We start from the raw sequence: 20,012 nt of genomic DNA, 5'->3' as shown, positions 1-20,012 counted from the left end.
CATCTGAGGAAAAAAGTGCAGTCGACATTTCGGGCTGAGACCCTTCGACAGGATTGGAGAAGAAAAGATGAGTAGTAATGTAAACAACACACACAACATGCTGGTAGAACACAGCAGGCCAGGCAGCATCTATAGGGAGAAGCACTGTCAACATTTCGGGCCTAGACCCTTCGTCAGGACTAACCGAAAGGAAAGATAGTAAGAGATTTGAAAGTAGAGGGGGGAGGAGGAAATGCAAAATGATCGGAGAAGACTGGAGGGGGTGGGGTGAAACTAAGAGCTGGAAAGGTGATTGGCGAAAGTGATACAGAGCTGGAGAAGGGAAAGGATCATGGGACGGGAGGCCGCTGGAGAAAGAAAGTGGGGAGGGGGAAGAGCACCAGAGGGAGATGGAGAACAGGCAAACAACTAAATATATCAGGGATGTGGTAAGCAGGGGAGGAGGGGCATTAACGGAAGTTAGAGAAGTCAGTGTTCATGCCATCAAGTTGGAGGCCTGGCCTGCTGAATTCCTCTGGCATTTTGTGTTTGTCACTTGGGTTTTCAGCATCTGCAGATTTTCTCGTTTGTGATTGCGTTAGCAAGGCAGTAGAACATTTTGCACACATTTTTGGGTCTCATTGGGGTAATCAGTCATCTCATTGGGATTTCTCTTTTCCCAAGCACTCTTTCCTAATGTAAAACTCATGTGAATATCATGAATCGTATAAGTCGCAAAATTAGTCTTCCACCTTGAGATTTCCAATCTTACTAGTGTGAAAAACAATGTCTTGCTTATTCATATAGCAATGTTTTGCTAACACTATTTCCTTGAAACCGTGGAACTAACGCGGAAATGGCAATTCTCCTTACTGAAACTTGTCACCCTACTGCGACCTGAAATCTAACTTGAATTGTGCCTTGACAGATTTTACTGTTGAGATTAGGATCATTGTAACAGGTTCCAAGACTCTGGAACATTCTAGCTGCTGTTGCAGCTCCATTTGCCCGCTCAGTGCTGCGTTAGGGAAGACATTTGAGCTCTGTTGTACTCAAAGAGACTTGTTCTTCGCTTCCTTCATCTGATGGAGTAGGAAGATTGGGTGCATGCATTTACTTGTCTAGCAGGCTCCCCTCAAAGAACAGGTACTTGGTCCCTGTACGTGTCCCACAGTACAGGTATTTAGTCCATGTATGCATGTACCTCCAAAGCACATGTATTCAGTCTCAGTATTCTTGCTAGAAGTGCCAGTCTTTGACCACGGCACTTTTGCATATAGAAAGCTTAGATGTACCATTTTTCTTCAAATATCTCTCACCCCTTGGCAGAGCCGTCTTCCCATTGCTGCATTTATTCATTCACCAGTAACATTCCCCTGGAGCTAGAAGGATGTTGCTTTAGGAACAGGCCTCAAAGAATGCATCTGCTGGTCTACGTGTTAAAAAACAATGCAAGAAATTGCAACATATCCTCAACGTCCACTTTTTTAGGTTCATGCTCTTCTGCTGTAGCCCATCCACTTGAAGTTTCGACATGTGTACTAAAAGATGCTCTCACTGTTGTAACACGTGGTTATTTGAGCCACTGTCACCTTCCTGTCAGCTTTGGCCAATCTGGCCATTCTCCTCTGACCTCTCTCATTAACAAGGCATTTTGGCCCACAGAACTGTCACTCACTGGATGTTTTCTTTTAATTTTTCACCCCATTCTCTGTAAACTCTAGAGACTGTTGTGCATAAAAATCCCAGGGTTTCTGAGATTCTCAAGCCACACCATCTGGCAACAATCATTCTATGGTCAAAGTCACTTCAGATTCAGTTCATTGTCATTTAGAAACCACAAATGCAATGCAGTTAAAAAATGAGACAATGTTCCCCCAGAATGATATCACAAAAGCATATGACAAAACAGACTACACCAGAAAATCCACATAACGTTTGGCAATCCCCAATCCAGAGTCCGGAGAGGCTGCTGTGTATTAATATCGTGCCACCGTCTTAGCGCGTTCCCCAGAAAGGAGCTCCAAAGCCACCAGACAAACAAGACCAAAAACTAAAGCTACAAGACCTGCACAAAACCACATAGTTACAACAGTGCAAACAATAGCATAATTGATAAAAAAACAGACCATGGACACAGTATAAATAGTCCAAAGATGTTAAAGGACTATAAGTTCAGAAGACATCACCACACAAGTCCCCAGGGTCCCAATAGACTCATCATCTCACGCCAGCGGCAGAGGGGAATACCCCCGATATGGACTTCCACGGCGCTGCCCGACTCAGCCTCTGAGACGCAGCACACACCGAAAGCGACCCGACCACAGCGGACTCCGAGTCCATCGAACCTCCGAGCCGACGACCATCCCCTCAGGCACAGCTTCTCCGAGCACCATCCTCTGCCGAGCGTTTTAAGACGGCCCTGCCAATGACCATCGGCAACGTGACCACGAGGACTGGGGGCCTGTTCTTCCCAGCAGAGTCCCGGACCTCGCATTAGCAACTTGGATAACATTTCTCCTCCATTCTGATGTTTGGTGTGAACAATGACTGAACCTTTAGACCATGTCTACATGCTTTTATGCATTGAGTTTCTGCCACTTGATTGGCTGATTAGATAATTGCTTTAACGAACAGGTTTATCTAATAAATTAGTGACCGAGTGTAACAGTACTCGTGTTGCACTAAAACATTTTTAACTGTGCAGTTGAGAGTTCTCGCTCCGCTGCTGCTTCCACAATAGTAATGATATCTGCCTTCTATCATCTGCTGTTCTCTGCCATATAGTACATTTCCCAAATAACAATGGAAAATGTTAGAAATATTCATCAGGTCAGGCAGCATCTGTGGAAAGAGAATCAGGGTGAACATAAGGTGCCCTTCATTAGAAGTGTGGTATAATGCCTTATGACAATTTTATAGAAGCAAAAATGTCCACGTCCTCGTGGGTAAATTAATATTCCATGGGGATATAAATGTAATTAATTTCCTATTCAAACCTAATCTGCGCTGATCTCAATGAGAGTGATACTTTCCTCCCTAATTCCAGAATCTTTTACAGCCCTGCAGTTTTCTGTTACTTTTTTCAATTCTGTCCTCTTTAGCATTCTTTAATCAGTGCAGTTGCAGTTCTGCCCTCAGCAGCCTAGGCCCGATGCTGTCCTTTTCATCCAGTAGATCTCTTCCATTTTAAGACTCTTTAAACTTCATCACCTTAAATGCCAGATTATTCACCCTAACTTCTAATGTTAGCTAAAATTTACTTTGATATCGGCAGTGTAGAATGCTTGGAACATTTCATTAAACAGACTTTTGCACAAGTTGTTGAACTTAAATTGCACCATCAAACTATGAAATCAAGAGAAAGTCATTTTTACAGGGGAATTTGAATATGGGAATATGGAAGTCCTATTGCAATTGGGGTAAGACACTATCTGGTCTATGGCATACCGTTCTGTTCTGCTTACCTAAAAAAACACTAAGGATGTGTTTGCTGCAGAGGGGGAGCAATGAATACTCACTTGACTGGTAACAAAGATGGCCTTCAGCTGCATGAGGGGAGATTGAGTAGACCGTGGAATTGAGTTCAAGAGCCGTGAGGTAATGTTACAGCTATACAAGATCTTAGTTAGACCTCACTTGGAGTACTTGTGTTCAGTTCCGGTCACCTCATTACAGGAAGGATTTGGATGCTATAGAGTGCAGAGGAAATTTGCAAGGATGTTGCCTGATTGGAGAGCGAGAACTAGGTTGGGGGAACATGGCCTTTTCTCCTTAGAGTGACAGGGGATGAGAGGTGACCCGATAGAGGTGTGTAAGATGATGAGAGGCAAGGATTGTGTGGAGAGCCCTGGGCTGAAATGGGGCATATTTTTAAGGTGGTTGGAAGAAGGGGGATGTCAGGGTGAGTTTTTCCATACAGGGAGTAGTGAGTGAATGGATGGCACTACCAGTGAAGGTGGTAGAGGTGGATACAATAGAGTCTTTTAAGAGACTTTTAAATGGTATATGGAGCTTAATAAAATAGAGGGCTATGCGGTAGGGAAATTCTAGCAGCTTCTAGAGTGGGTTACATGGTCAGCATAACATTGTGGGCCAAAGTGCCTATAATGTGCTGTAGATTTTCTCTGTTCTCTGTGTTCTGTTTTTGGAGTTTAGAAGAAAGGGAGGAGATTTCATTAAATATGCCAAATTCTTAGGTTAGACAAGGCTTGATGGAGAGGATGTTTTTGTAGGCTGAGGAGCCTATGACCTGTAAGCATATTAATTACTACCCTGTCATGTTACATCTCTGCTCTCGTCCTGAACTCCAACACTTTTCCTGTTTCCTGTGAATAACTTATTTTCTTAAAATAACAGTACAGTGTTTGGTTTGGAATCTTAATTCTGTAAATCCATATAATAAAGCAGTGGTTCTCAATGCTGGCCAGATGCCCCCCCCCCCCCGCCCCCAGGTGGCAATGCTGGATTATGTAGGGGCCACAAGTAAAAATACAAGGAACGAGGGACCACAGCAGTTTCTGAATTGGCTATTGTTTTAATGAAATTTTACTAAAATAAATAAAAAATGAATATATGCTATTCAGTTGGAACCCTGAATGAAATGAATGGAAAAATATGCTAGATTATGCAGCAAAACATCTTTGTGTGTGTGTGGGGGGAGTCGATTGTTATCTCAGCTCCTCCTTGCCCTCGCACAAATCACCAGTTACACCCTGCAGGGCAGCCTGCTGAGCCCTGTTCCAAAATCACAAACTGCAGATTAGGCGGGGCTGTCTGCAGCATGGCAAATCAGCAAGAATGCAACAGGAGGCTGGCTGCCTTTGCCTTCCACTGTTCCGTGCATGTTGTAGAAGTTATAAAATGCGATTTAAAGGTTGCAGTTACTGCAGTGGGGTCACTTGCCAGAAATGGCTAAGTTGCAGAAAGGTGAGAGGGTGTGTAGTCTATCACTATCCACCACTACAATTTCGACCCCTGATACTTAGCACACTCGAAAGGAAGTTCAATCAGTTTTCTTGAGAGTTTTGTAGCATTTCTAAGTGATAAGCAGCTTGGAGAACAAATTGTCGCTACTAAGTCTGACATACTTTAACTGTCAGATGTACTTGAACAACTGAATTTATTAAACAGTTACAAGGGAAAAAATCTCCGCTCTCACGTTGTGCAAAGAGACTATTATTACCACTTTCCTTGGAAAACTGAAACTTCTCAGCAGAAAGATTGGATGTCGCAAGTTGCTGCAATTTCCTTCACTGGCCACTCGTAAACTAGAATTACAAGATGAGGATCTGATTGCACACCTTGATAATTTGAAACAATCGCAGTCTGATATGGAATTTCAGGTCGGAGACCTGCTGGAGAAGCATGATCCATATTGGGCGGTGGATCCATTTGGGGTGGATGTGGATGGTGTTAATGTCACATTGCGAGAATGTCTTAGTGAGCTGCAGAGTGATATAAGAGCTCAAGCAAAATTCAAGCACAGCAAGCAAAGTTTCTGGATAACTAGTGATATTCAAAGTAAGTTTTCACAGCTCTGGGAGAAAGCAAAATTGATTTTAATTGGATCTCCAGTCATCTTCAACCAAGTTGCAACCAGATATTCAAAAATTTTCTAGTTTGCATCAGTCACAAGGATTTCACTGAATACCTGAAGTAACGATATTGTGTTTTTTTTCATTGCTGGTTGGAAGAATATATATAATAAATAAAATATTCTATTCGGAGCTTTGAGATAGTTTTATTTTTCAGATATTTAACATTTAACCTGTCTAAATGTAAATTATATTGTATATTAGAATAATTAGTACAATTGACACAAAAAAACTTCAGTAGCTAATGGAAACTATGGAGGGTGGGGACCTCAGAATTAACCGAAAATCAGAAGTGGGCAACAAGCAGAAAGTGGTTGAGAACTACTGTGTTAAAGCAATCCTCATGATAAACACTTCATCAAAATTTCTCCTTCTCACCTTTCCCCACTTAAGCATACAAGCTTATTTTCTTATCTTCTATAATATCCATTGTTAGATTAAAACATGTGTACTTTGTCCAGCACATTTCTAGTTTTGAAATTCTGTATCAAATGCTTGTCTGGTATCAGTCTGACCTTTCCTCACAACTCGACACTCCGCCCCCTCACTCTCCATTCTTGTCAGCATACTTGTACCCTGGGAAGGAATTTCTCCGAAGCTAACGTATCCTCAACATCATAGGGCATGCAAAACTATATTAATAGCATTCCTGATGTAAACCAATCATGTGTTTGTGGAGTTATAGTGAACATTTTGGTATTTGCATTTGGTTTATTAATTCCAAAATCATGCAGTTTTGACAAATTCGTTGGTGTGCCCACATCCTATTCCCATAACCCTTCTGGCTTCATAGTACTAACACTTATTTTAAATTTGGGCTGTGTGCCATCTGATCCTGCACAAGAACTGATCAGACCTCCTTCTCTTGATTTTAGTCCATAGATTTCATTTCCTTTCATCTGCAAATCTTTAACTCTCCCCATTCTGGTAAATACTGATCCAAGTTACTTGTGAAGCAACTCTGCTGTTTCCCGTTTGCCCTCGTGATCAAATTATCTTCATTTTTGAGTGAACCCACCCTCTTAATGCTCCACTACTTTATTAGTATACCTGCAAGGCTCTGCTTTCTCTTTTTATTATTAACCACATATGTTTTCTTAAGTTCTCTTTATCTGTGCCCTTCCATTGTAAACCTGAGGCAAAGATGGTTGTGGTTTGAAGTTCTGCTGCACACTGGAATCCATAATCCTAAAATGAAAGTTAGTTGTAGTCTTTACATAAATTCTTTCCCCAGTGATTCTTGTTTCATTCATCTTTGTCACTAGTTTTAGTTTTATCACAGACGGCCATCTTAGGATTTATTTTTAGACCTTTGTATCTGACTAGATGTTCTTGGGAGTGTGATCATAGGTGTAGTCTGTTTCTGTCTATTAGAATGTTGCTGCTGTACCAATTTCACTCACTTACATATTTGCTGCTGTTTCTCACTTTATTTTTAGGGAGCTTCCATTCTGAGTTTCCAAGTTGTTTTCATTCTCTGTAACTGGTAATCAAAGTTTCAATTTTTGATTTTGATGTTTTTCCTGTTTTAGCATTAAAACTTTGAATATTTGTGCTTAATCTTCCTGCTACTTTCAGTCTGTTCAACTGACCCAATTTTATACTGCATCTTTTTTACCAGAGGTTATCCTTTAGAGTGGGTTCTGATTATATCTGTATATATGTTCTTCTAATTATCTCGCACATTTCAAATCCCACGATGGATCCAATTATTCAAAGCTGAGCTGCAATCCTGTTATCTAGTTATTGTACAATATCTTTGCAAGTTCAAAAGCTGTGTGATCCAGTTTCAGTGCATAAGCAAGTGTAATTAAAAACTGAGGGCACCAGGTGAGTTGCAAGAAACCAGAATTTTCATTCTTTATCCATTTGATGTAAGCTGATGTAAGGTGTCCAAACCTGTGCCACCGATATCTGGATTGGGTCTGAAGTCATGGAATGGGGCAGTATTTGAAGATGGGAAGGTTGAATGGTGGTGGTGGAAAATGGTCACTGTATGATTAGGTAGTTGGTGTTCGGATGAGAGTCCCAATAATATGATGGTCAGGTAGTGAGATCGGGTTAGGATCCATTGGATGTGTTTGGACAGAAAAAGATCTTGAAGAATGAGCTCGAGCCATATACCTTGAGGGGGGGGGGGGGGGCCCTTCCTGCAGCAAGACCAACTGGTCAGAGGCCCAGTAACCATTTCCTTTTTACCTGTGCCAGAGTAGTGTGTAGCTCAGCAGTTCCAGCTGCTTTGATGGGAGTGGCCCAATTTATACACGGGTCTCGATTGTGCAAGATAGTTCTGTGCACATTGCAATCTGCTTGACGTCTGTATGATAGACCAGTGGCTTCTTTCTTTCTGATAGGTAGCTCATGCACAATGGTTTTAGATTAATTAGATTCAATATGTATTGTAATAAAAAAAGTTTATCGTATGAAGCAATTTTTATATCTTGGTCTATATATGAACAGTTAACTTCCTCTTCTTTTAGTGCCCATTCTTGGGTGCTTCTGGGTGCCTATGTCTATGTTAGTACAGTTGGCTGCACCTGTTATTTGTAAAGCCCATTTCATGTAGCATTTACTTCAGGTTAACCTTTAGGTGCAAGTCCCATCATGTGGACTAACCAAGGCATTCTACCGTGTGAAAGAATTATTTCCAGGGGAACTGTTTGACCTCAAGTATCTTTTCTCTTTCTTCTCCTTGCCCTTTGTCCACAAAGGTTTACCTTGTTTTTTTGTCAAATGTTAATTCAGTAGGATGTTAATGAGTAGAATGGAATTTTAACTGATTAGCAGAGAACAGACTTTGGGGCCTAAGTCCATAGTTCCCTGATAGAAGCAACACGGGTGAAGAAGTAGGCTTGTGGCATGTTTGCCTTCACTGGTAAGGACATAGAATATAATAAAGGTTTTAACATTATGCTAAATCTTTCCAAAACACTGATTGGGGTGCACTAGGAGTACAGTCTGCCATTCTGATCACCGTGTTACAAGAAGGATGTGACTGTACTGGAGCGATTGCAGAGGAGATTCGCCAGGATACTGCCTGAATTGCTGGAATTTAGTAATTCGACAGGGCTGGGTTTGTTTTCCCAGGAATGAAGGAGACTGAGGGGGGACCTGACAGGGGTATAAAAGATTATGAGGGCCATGGATAGGTTAGACATAGAAAATCCTTTTCTGTGCTAGGGTTATCAAAAACAAGAGTGTATAGATTTAAGGTGAGAGGAGGATTTTTAGAGGGATTTGAAGGGTAAGTGTTTTTACACAGAGAGTGGTGGATATCTAGAGCTGCCAGAGTTGGTGGTAGAATCAGATACAGTCGGCCCTCCTTATCCGTGGATTCCACATGCGCGGATTCAACCAACCGCGGATCGGGAAAACCCAGAAGTTCTCTCTCCAGCACTCATTGTTTGAGCATGCACAGACTATTTTTTCTTGTCATTATTCCCTAAACAATACAGTATAACAACTATTTACATAGCATTTACATTGTATTAGGTATTATAAGTAATCTAGAAAAGACTTAAAAGTACAGGCAGTCCCCGGGTTATGAATGAGTTCCATTCCTGAGTCCGTCTTTAAGTCGGATTTGAAGCTGGAACAGGTACATCCAGTATTATTTAGCGTCAGTTAGTCAAATGTTTTTCTTAGTATATAGTACACATTTTACCTTTCTATGCATCTAAAACACTTAAGAAACATACGTATTTCAACAATTAAACCACTGTGTTGCTTAGTAATAATTGTAGCTTTCATCGGGGCAGGTCCTTTCACATGCTCTATTAAAATTGTTCCGATCGTTGATCGACTGTAGTCTAACGCTTTTCCAATGACTGATGGCGTTTCACCTCTTTCTGATCACTTTACTACTTCCACCTTATTTTCAATCGTGATCGTGATTATTTTCGTGAACAGAAACACTGCAGATTCAGAGCTGCACCGCTGGGTCCTAATGTCCACTGCACTGAACATGTTAAATAAAGTCTGGGGTTCCGCTGGGTCCTGAAGACCACCGCTCTAAGCCAGGTTATAGAAGGGACTTGAGCATCTGTGTTTTTTGGTATCTGTGGTGGGGTGGGGGGTCTTGGAACCAATTCCTTGCGGATCAGGAGGTCCAACTGTATAGTTATTACCTTTAAGAGGCATTTAGACAGATAGTTAATCGGGAAAGGCAGTGTGGGATATAGACCCGATGAAGGCAAAAGGGATTAGTAAAAGGCTCATATCGCTCCGGATTCAAACGATCTTTTAGTATGTATGATAGATCTAATGTGGCTATTATCAGAGGAATAATTTCTTCCCATCGAAGGCAGTGAAAAACAAGGAAATTCTGTATGTCGGAAGGGCAAGAAGATGGAGGTTTAAAACAGTATTGCCCCTAAACATTGCAGCTGTACTTTTTCAGCCGTCACTGGAGATGCAGAAGCTTGAAGTTCCACACAATTGGGCTGAAGAACAGTTGCTTCCCTTCAGCCATTCAATTCCTGAACCAAGTGGCAAAACCCTCATCACTACAGTTTAGCAAGACGGTTAGCACCTTGATCACTTCACACTAAAACGGTCTTTGATTTTTTTCTGTTCTGGTTGTGTTCATTCTCGCAATTAGTTTGTGTGTCACTTCTGTACTGCTTGTGAATTTTGCTTATTTGATGCTGTGTTTCTGTTACTGTTTGACCTTGTACCTTTTACCTTGTACCTTGCAATGATTTGACTGCTATGAATAGTATGCGAGACAAGCATATTCATTGTTCCCCGGATCAAACGACAACAGTAAGCCAATTCAATTCAACTCCAATTCAATATGTGCCTGTGATGCTGCTGCTAAGTGTTTTTATTTCACCAGTGCATAATGTACCCGTGCATACGGAAGTAAATTTCATTTGGTAATCTATAGGCATGGCCATTGCAGCAGATTTTTTTGCTATATGTACCTCAGCTGAAAAGGACTCTTCATTTGTATATGAATTTAGCTTGTTAATGTTTACTTAACATATATCAACCATTCAGCCATTCAATGACCAGGGAAGTGTTCAAAATGACTAAACATTTGGACTCAATTTTTTTATCTTTGCATTTTATCACCAAGTTAAAGATTAAATGTAGTACACAAACACACATTATTGTGGTGAGTGCTGTGATGTTCAATGACTATATCCCTTTTATTTTTTTTAATCAAAAATGCATTTGTCAGGATGCATCCACTGACCTGATATATTGGTAAAGTTATTCTGAAAGGGGGGTAGGCAGTCCCAGAATGTTGGGAAGTCTCCACTCTGCACACCAGCGCTACAATTCTCTACAAAGGCTGATACCTTCTCAATGTGACGGAGATATCCTGTATCACAAGCATCTAATCCTAAAACGTGTGAAAAAAAGTCAAGACCCTGAGTCATCACTGTATGGTTAGAAGTTCTGAAGTCAATGTGCCCCTGTAGAATTTGTTCAGCACAGAAGAGTGGCAAGTTGGGCAGAAAGTTAATGAAGTTAACAGCACACAACATGTTCTCAAGAATTCACTTGCTATTTTTGACAAGGGATGTTTAACAAATTCCTGATTTTTAATTTGTCTTGTGTCATTTACTTTCCTCTGTTTCAAAATATTTATATTTTTCTCTTTCAAATTTAACAAATGTATTTCTGACTTTTTCCTTAGACTTCTTTGGAACAGTGTGTGTTAACTACTCACATGAATCATTGGGGTCTGCCTCTAATATACTCTTTACTGACTTCTTCCAGTGAAAGATAGTTATTCTGGCTGCAGTTACTCTGCAAACACGAGGAAATCTGCAGATGCTGGAATTTCAAACAACACACACAAAATGCTGGTGGAAAACAGCAGGCCAGGCAGCATCTATAAGGAGAAGCACTGTTGACGTTTCGGGCCGAGACCCGAAACCATCTATAAAGATGCTGCCTGGCCTGCTGTGTTCTACCAGCATTTTGTGTGTGTTGTTTGAAGTTACTCTGAGATTGGTACAGGGCCTCTACTGCTGTATATGAATGCGATGGATGAAAATATTGATGATTGGGTTAGTAAATTTGCAGATGACACAAAATTGTTGACAGTGTGAAAAGATATTAAAGAATACAGCAGAATATTAATCAGTTATAGACATGGGCAGAGAAATAACAAGAGTTTAATCAGGATAAGTGTGAAGTTTTGCACTTTGGGATGTCAAACACAAGGGGAAAGTAAACAGTTAACAGTATTAACGTGCAGAGGGATCGTGTGGTCCGAGTCGTTAGATTCAGGAAGTGGCCGTAGTGCACGTAGGATGTTTAAGATGCTTGTCTTCAATAGTTGTTGCAATGAGTATAACTTAGGAAGTCATGTTGCAACTATAAAAAAATCTTGGTTAGGCCGCACTTGCAGTGTTGTGTTGAATTCCGTTCAACCCATTACAGGAAGGATCAACGGCATTGTGAAGGGTGCGGAAAGAGGTTTACCAGGAAACTTGATCTAGATGGTATGGGCTTTAAGGCGTGGCTGGAAAGAAACTTATATTTTCTGTGGTGCCGAGCGGGGAGATCTGATAGAAGTTTATTCATTCATTAGAGGTTCAGATAAGGTAGTCAGTCTGTATTTTTTTCCCAAGATAGAAATATCAAGCTCTGGAAAGGGGGAATTTTTAAAGGAGATCTGCAGGCAAGTGTTTGGTTCACACGGAATGGTAGGTGCTTGGAATTGTGGTGGAAGCAGATACAAAAGTGGCATTTAAAGAGCTGTTGGACTATGCCGGGAAATTGATTGGCTACATGCACAGAAGATCAGGTTTAATTCAGCATCAAGTTTAGTGCAGACATTGTGAGTTAAAGGGCCTGTTCCTGTACTGAACTGTTCTGTGTTCTAAATTGTATTCTGCTTAATGCTAGCAGAATCTGTCTTTGAAAGCAAAAGTTTTCAGTTTCAACTTTGTTCCTTAATTCTTCTGCCAGCTAGTTTTCTAAAAGGAGCTAAGCCCGAATTGCTCATCCAGATTGTGATTTATCTGTTAAAATGTCTATGAGCCACTTCTGTGAATTCAAAAGGTGATATTTCCCGTTTAATAAATGTCATATATTTTCCAGTGCTTAAATGCCCTCAAAATTGTTTGCATATCAGCCTTGGAATTGGATAAATGTACAAACAAAACTATTAAAAATAGGCATGGAAGCTAGCAGAAAAGGGGAAGAGTTTTTTTGTTTTCTTTGTTTCAGTTTGGCTTTGCTGCTAATTAGTCTGTCTTGGGTCAAAGACTCTTGAATCAAACTCCATTTAGTGATTTGAGCACTCAGTTGAAATGGGCATTTTGATAGAGTGGTGTGGTCGTAAATGTTCGTGTTGAGGCTGTGCCCATGACCAGTCTAATAGTTGAGCTGGACACTTGATTCCAAGGGGTGAATTGAACTGCAAGTTCTGTTCTTACCTTTTTCTATGAAGCAAATTAACCGCTTATTTACTTCGTTTTTTCTAATAAGAGATTCAGGAGTGTATTGTTGGTTGCTTTCTTTATCTACATTAACAACAACATAGTCATTGAGTTAGACAGCAGTGCCCAACTCCTCCGTGCTGAACAAGTTGCCTATTTTCCAAGTGCCTTCATTTGGCCCATATCCCTCCAAACATTTCTATCTATACATGGGAGAAGGCAGGAACGGGGTACGTGATCACATTGGATGGTGGTGCTGGCTCGAAGGGCTGAATGGCCTACTCATGCACCTATTGTCTATTGTCTATTCAAGTACCTGTCCAAATGCATTTTATCCAAGTACCTGTCCAAGTTGCAATTGTACCTGCCTCTATTACTTTCTCTGGCAAATTTTAACTTCCCTATTCCTAGAGAAAGACCTAATCCATGCCCCTCTTGGCCTCCTACACTTTGGGGGGGGGGGGTTTGGGGCTCAAACTATCCATTCTCTCATAATTCCAGCCCTCCAGTCCCTGTATTATCTTTGTGAATCTTTCCTGCGCCTTTTCCAGGTAAGTGACATCTTCTTATGTGACCAGAACTGCACATGATACTCTAAGTAATGTCTCGCCAATGTCATATGCATCACAACTATCCAAGTCAATGCCATGACTCTGAGGGTAAAGTGTACTGATAAAGTTTTAAGGGAATTGGGGGAGTCTCAGGTTCCCGTAAATAATGGGTTAAGGTTGAGTCTGTGTATTCTGGTTTGTGAATAGCTACAGCATGTTTAAGATGATGTCTCACAGCTGCTCCTTTGGAGCGAAATAAGGGTTAAAGCTCACACAGATCCACAAAAGACGTCTCCTGATTTTTCATACCTCTTGGTTTCGACAGAAGGTGGTTGCTGATAGAGATAAGACAGACATTCCTTTCTTAATCAAAGCTTAAATTTGGTGGAGTCTCTTATCTAAGTTATTAAGTGTTGCTCTATTTGAGTAGCTGGACTGTCTATCAAACTGATTGTTCTTTTGCATTGGTGGCCATATAAATTGTAACAATTCTGGAAGGTGAGCAGTGAACTTGTTTGGACCGCCAGAGGGATGAGAACGCTTCTCCCCCAATGTCGGGACCAAGCTCCACTGCCGGCTGAGGTCGAAGAAATAAACTGGTGAAAAGATAAGTAACGATCTTTTTTGTGCTGTGGTTATTTGGTCTGGCGAATTTAAGTTTACTGTACCAAATACCTTTTTCACCACTGTATCTACCAGTATTGCCACTTTCAGAATGCTACGTACTTGGACAATTTAACCACTCAGTTCTTGAATCAACCTGCACATCACTGTCTCAGGGCAGCAATATCATGACCACAGTATTTTGTACTGCAAAGGACTTTTATTTTCTTTCTAATTGTGTTCTTTTTGTAGACAATTTTGGATAATTTGTTTTTCATGGAGATGGCCTGTGGTGTTCCTGCATGGAAGTTTTTCATTTCACCTGTGCCCACCTGTGTGTGGCAGTAGACTAAATTTAATTTGACTACAGTGTACTATGTGCAGTTTACAATAAATCTATTAACGATAGAATATTGGGAATGAACTTTAGTGATATATAAATTCATTCTTATTTGTTTTAGTGACCAATATCAATTCAATTTTCCATCACTCATTATTACCCAGACATAGTTGCTCAGGACAGTAACAAGTGTATAATCAAAATTAGAAAGTATTGTGTTTCACAAACAAGATAAATTATGGTGTGCAGTTTCCAATTTGGGCATATTTGCCAAATGAAGTTAGGGCATCTCTGCTATGATAGTTACATTCCTAAGACGCTGCCTGTTTTAAACAAATGTGTGTTGCTGCAGGACGGACTGCAGTTGTCATCAAATAAGATTTAAACAGGATTGCAATTGAGCTATGATCAATATGGCTTGCATCATGCAAATGAAGTTCCCCAAACCATCTATCACTTTCTAAATGATTTGTATTATGGATGCACGTGTTACAATTGTACAAAATGTGGCTGAAGCTGACTAACTTTGAGAAATGTTATTTTTTCCCTGAAACCTACAAATTTCAGTGTCTCAAACTGGCCCTGAACCAGTGCAATTATGAGTGTTTAAAATATATTCTAAAAATGTTTATTGCTTGAAATATTCCCTTCAATATGTCGAAGACTGATTTGCTATAATCAAATCAAAGTGAAAGTAGAGACAGCATTAATAAACACAATCAGAATCAGGTTTATTATCTTGTGACGTGAAATTTGTTAACTTAGCAGCAGTTCAAGGCAATACATAATATAGAAGAAAAAATAATAAATTAATCAATTATAGTAAACATATATTAAATAGATTAAAAATGTGCAAAAAACAGAAATATTGTATATTTAAGAAAAAGTTATGTAGAGTCCAAGGATTCAATGTCCATTTAGGAGGGGAAGAAACTGTTCCTGAATCACTGAGTGTGTGCCTTCAGGCTTCTGCACCTCTTACCTGATGGTAACAGTGAGAAAAGGGCATGCCCTGGGTGCTAGAGGTCCTTTATAATGGACGCTGCCTTTCTGAGACACTGCTCCCTAAAGTTGTCCTGAGTACTGTGTAGGCTAGTACCCAAAATGGAGCTGACTAGATTTACAACCTTCCTCCGCTTCTTTCGGTCCCGTGCAGTAGCCCCTCCATACCAGACAGTGGTGTAGCCTGTCAGAATGCTCTCCATGGTACATCTATAGAAGTTTTTGTGTGTATTTGTTAACATACCAAATCTCTCCAAATTCCTAATGAAGTATAGCTGCTGTTCTTGCCTTCTTTATAACTACATTGATATTTTGGGACCAGGTTAGATCCTCAGAGACCTTGACACCCAGGAACTTGAAACTGCTCACTCTTTCCAACTCTGATCCCTATGAGGATTGGTATATGTTCCTTCATCTTACTCTTCCTGAAGTCCACAATCAGCTCTTTCATCTTACTGACGTTGAGTGCCAGGTTGTTGCTGTGGCACCTCTCCACTATTTGGTATATCTCACTCTTGTACGCCCTCTCATCATCACCTGAGATTCTACCAACAATGGTTGTATTGTCAGCCAATTTATAGATCGTATTTGAGCTATGTCTAGCCACACAGTCACGTGTATATAGAAAGCAGAGCAGTGGGCTAAGCACACACCCCCAGGTGCACCTGTGTTGATAGTCAGTGAGGACGATATGTTATCACCAATCTGCGCAGATTGTGGTCATCTGGTTAGAAAGTTGAGGATCCAGTTGCAGAGGGAGGTACAGAGGCCCAGGTTCTGTAACTTCTCAATCAGGATTGTGGGAATGATGGTATTAAATGCTGAGCTATAGTCGATGAACAACATCCTGATGTAGGTGTTTGTGTTGTCCAGGTGGTCTAAAGCCGTGCGGAGAGCCATTGAGATTTCATCTGGCCGTTGATCTATTGTGGCGATAGGCAAATTGCAATGGGTCCAGGTTCTTGCTGAGGCAGGAGTTCAGTGTAGTCATGACCAACCTCCCAAAGCATTTAGTCACTGTCGATGTGAGTGCTACCCGGGTGATAGTCGATAAGGCAGCTCACATTATTCTTCCTAGGCACTGGTTTAATTGTTGCCATTTTGGAGCAAGTGGGAACTTCTGCCTGTAGCTGTGAGAAGTTGAAAATGTCCTTGAATACTCCCACTAGTTGGCTAGCACAGGTTTTCAGAGCCTTACCAGGTACTCCATCGGGACCTTCCGCCTTGCGAGGGTTCACTCTCTTTAAAGACAGTCTAACATCGGCCTCTAAGACAGAGATCACAGGGTCATCAGTTGCAGCAGGGACCTTCACAGTGTAGTTGTGTTCTTCCTTTCAAAGCGGGCACAGAAGGTGTTGAGTTCATCTGGTAGTGAAACATCGCTGTCATTCGTGCTATTGGGTTTCACTTTGTAGGAAGTAATGTCTTGCAAACCCTGTCAGAGTTGCCATGCATCTGATATCACCCCCAACCTCATTCGAAATTGTTTCTTTGCCCTTGACATAGCCCTTCGTAAATCATGCCTGGTTTTCTGGTACAGGGTTGGGTTGCTAGACCTGAATGCCACAGATCTAGCCTTCAGCAGACGACATATCCACGGCTTTTGGTTTGGGAATGTACAGTAAGTCTTTGTAGGCACACACTCATCCACACAGGTTTTAATGAAGTTGGTAACAACTGCAGCATACTCATCCAGGTTTGAAGATGAATCCCTGAATACAGTCCAGTCCACCGATTCAAAGCAGTCCTGTAGGCACTCCTCTGCTTCACTTGTCCAAACCTTCTTGGTCCTCATTACTGTCTTCAGTCTCTGCCTATACTTAGGGAGTAGAAGTACAGCCAGATGATCAGACTTCCCGAAGTGAGAACGTGGAATTGCACGGGAGGCATTCTTGATGGTGGGGTAGCAATGGTCCAGTGTGTTGTTTCCTCTGGTATTGCAAGTGATCTGTCGATGGTAATTCTTTAGTGATTTTTTTTCAGACTGGCCTGGTTAAAATCTCCCAAAACAATGGTGAAGGCGTTAGGGTGCGCTGTTTCATGCATGTTGATCTCATTGCTCAGATCATCTAAAGCCTGCTTGACATTGGCCTGAGGTGGAATCAAAATGACCTGGAGAAATCCCGTGCTAGGTAAAGAGGACGGCACTTAACTGCTGGATATTCCAGGTCTGGTGAGCAGAACTGGGGCAGCACTGATGTATTTGTGAACCAAGAAGAGTTGATCATGAGGCATACTCCTCCACCTCTGCTTTTGAGAGACTCTATAGATCTACCCTGATGGTGTACAGTAAACCTGTCGATCTGAATTGCTGCATCTGGTATGGAAGGGGTTAACCAGTATTCCGTGATAAAAAGGATACACGTGGTCCTAATATCCCTCCGACTCAGCACCCTGGCTCTGAGATCATCAATTTTATTCACAAGAGACTGCACGATTGTCAGCAAGATGGTAGGAGCTTTAAACCCCGTTTCCTAAAACTCACTTGTAACCCCACTCTGCACCCGCGTTTCCTCTGTGGAATCCTACGTGGGCGCTTCCAACCACAATCGGTGTGGTTTCCATCAGTTTTAAGCAGCGATAGTTCATTTAAACGCATTAAAACATCTTTGTTGACTGTATTGACATTAGAAGCAGGTGTGCTTTTTAGCCGTATCAGGCTGAAGTGGGAATATTTAATCGTATCCATTGAGAGTACTGCTGCTACTCAAGTTGTGCCATGCCGCGATATATGAGTTATCCAGCAACCAATTTTATGTGCTTGTAAATTACTTTCAACATGGGTGCCATGTTCGTGTAGCATCTAGTGCGATGCTGTTACAGCTCAGGTAGTTACCGAAAGAGTTCAATTCTGGCACCCTCTGCAATGAGTTTGTACATTATCTCCGTAAACCACGTTGTTTTCTCTGGGTTCTCTGGTTTCCTCCCACAGTCCAAAGATGTACTGGTTAGAAGGTTAATTGGCCATTGTAAATTGTCCTGTGATTAGGCTAGTGTTAAATAGGCAGGTTGCTGGGCGGTTTGTCTCGTTGGGCTGGAAGGGCCTACTCTGCACTGTATCTCTTAAAAAGAAAACAAAGAATTATTCAAATATAGAAACATTGGTCATTTTGTTGATGTTGTTGTCATTTTCATAAAACTTTATTAAACAAGTACATTCAAAAACTTTCAGAACAACCTTCTTATTCTTGTATTGCAGATGAAAGGAAGATATCTATTATATTGTCCATTCTTACTTGAAAAGGAAAAGAGAGTTGGAGGAAATTTCTTTAGATAGTATTCTCCATAACTGCAGCTGACATTCCTAGAAGGGCCATATAAGAAACAAAAGAAATTCTGGCACTTATGAAGTTCTGCTGCACCCAGTTATTGATGTCTGTGGGGGTCAGAAATGGTGATGATTTGTTACGGGTAGGGCTTTAAGCAATGCAATTTGCTATTGGTCAGATATCTGCTGTGACTAAGCAGTCTTCACTTGAGGGTCACCATACAACTCTTCACCATGAAGCAGTCTCCCTTAGGAGGTAGAAAAATGATCATGGTGGTGGAAAAGTATGAGTGGCAAGGAACTGACGATCATTATGATCTACACAGTCTTTCATAGTCATGGATGGCTTGTATTCACTCTAGTTTGATGGGGTTTTGAGGTGGCTGATGAGATCAACAGAATCTGCCAGAGACGGCGAAGGAAGGACGGTTACCCAGGTCATTTGGGGAGTTTCATTATGATTTCAACAAATCGGTGAGTGGGCAAATATATGACAGATGCAATTTAATGCAGATAAATGCGAGGTGATCACTTTTTGTTCTGAGCACAAATATATTTGAATCATGCTAGATTGGGAAAAGAGAAATTACAAAATTATTCACCAGTTGCTGAAAGCTGGATGGCTGGCTGGAGTGATATAAAAGGGGGGAATGAGTCAATTAGCAATATATTCATAGGGATTTAGAAGAATGGGGAAGGACATCAAAAACCTATCCGTCTAATTGGATTATCCTAAACATAATGAGGGTGATCCTAATTGCTTGGAGTCCAGAACTGCTTGAGGGTATGGGGTTCTTGAGAACAGAGACTAGATGAAATTTGTGAAACTCTCCACTAGAGAAAGCAATGGAGCTCAAGAAATTAAATGTATTTATGAAGGAGTCCAGATCTCCCTTAACATATGAGAAGAATGCAAGATCAAGTGGTTAGCCACAATGATGTTGAAAGGTGGAGCATGTTTAAAAAAAACCCAAGTGGCCAATTTCTGCGTCTATTTTCAATGTGTCTGAACTCCTTCCGTAGTTTTCTTCTGACCTTGTCATGCTCTCATCAAAAAGACTGAATCATTTTAGTGTCTTCCTGGTTGCTCGTGAAAGTCAGAGATATCAGTCTCCATGAGTCAGTGAGAATGGTACATCTTTTCAAGAAGACTTTGAAAAGTCCTCAAAGCATTTTCTCTCCCCTCATATCCTCTTTCTTTGATGGAGTTTGAACTTGTTATCCTTCAGTAGTTACATGATCCTTAAGCCTCTTTGGAATTTATTGCTC

The 20,012-nt window shown here is 41.0% G+C and overlaps 1 protein-coding gene across 6 annotated transcripts in view; it reads left to right on the top strand.

Moving 5' to 3' along the window:
- The window catches only part of adcy7 (adenylate cyclase 7), a 173,507-nt gene that overhangs the window by 58,828 nt on the left and 94,667 nt on the right, over positions 1-20,012 (top strand). Inside the window, exon 1 of one of the 6 annotated variants that reach the window (XM_059992883.1) lies at positions 8,426-8,451. The exons of the other annotated variants lie outside the window; for them this stretch is intronic. The gene's annotated coding sequence lies outside the window, so the exon portion shown is untranslated. Of the gene's footprint in view, positions 1-8,425; positions 8,452-20,012 lie in introns of those variants that run through there. 6 annotated transcript variants of the gene reach the window in all.

Source organism: Hypanus sabinus, chromosome 17 (assembly GCF_030144855.1).
Source record: "Hypanus sabinus isolate sHypSab1 chromosome 17, sHypSab1.hap1, whole genome shotgun sequence".
In the NCBI taxonomy this organism is placed as follows: Eukaryota; Metazoa; Chordata; class Chondrichthyes; order Myliobatiformes; family Dasyatidae; genus Hypanus; species Hypanus sabinus.
The sequence above is the reverse complement of the archived record's forward strand: the minus strand, read 5'-3'. Positions and strand labels throughout refer to the sequence as shown.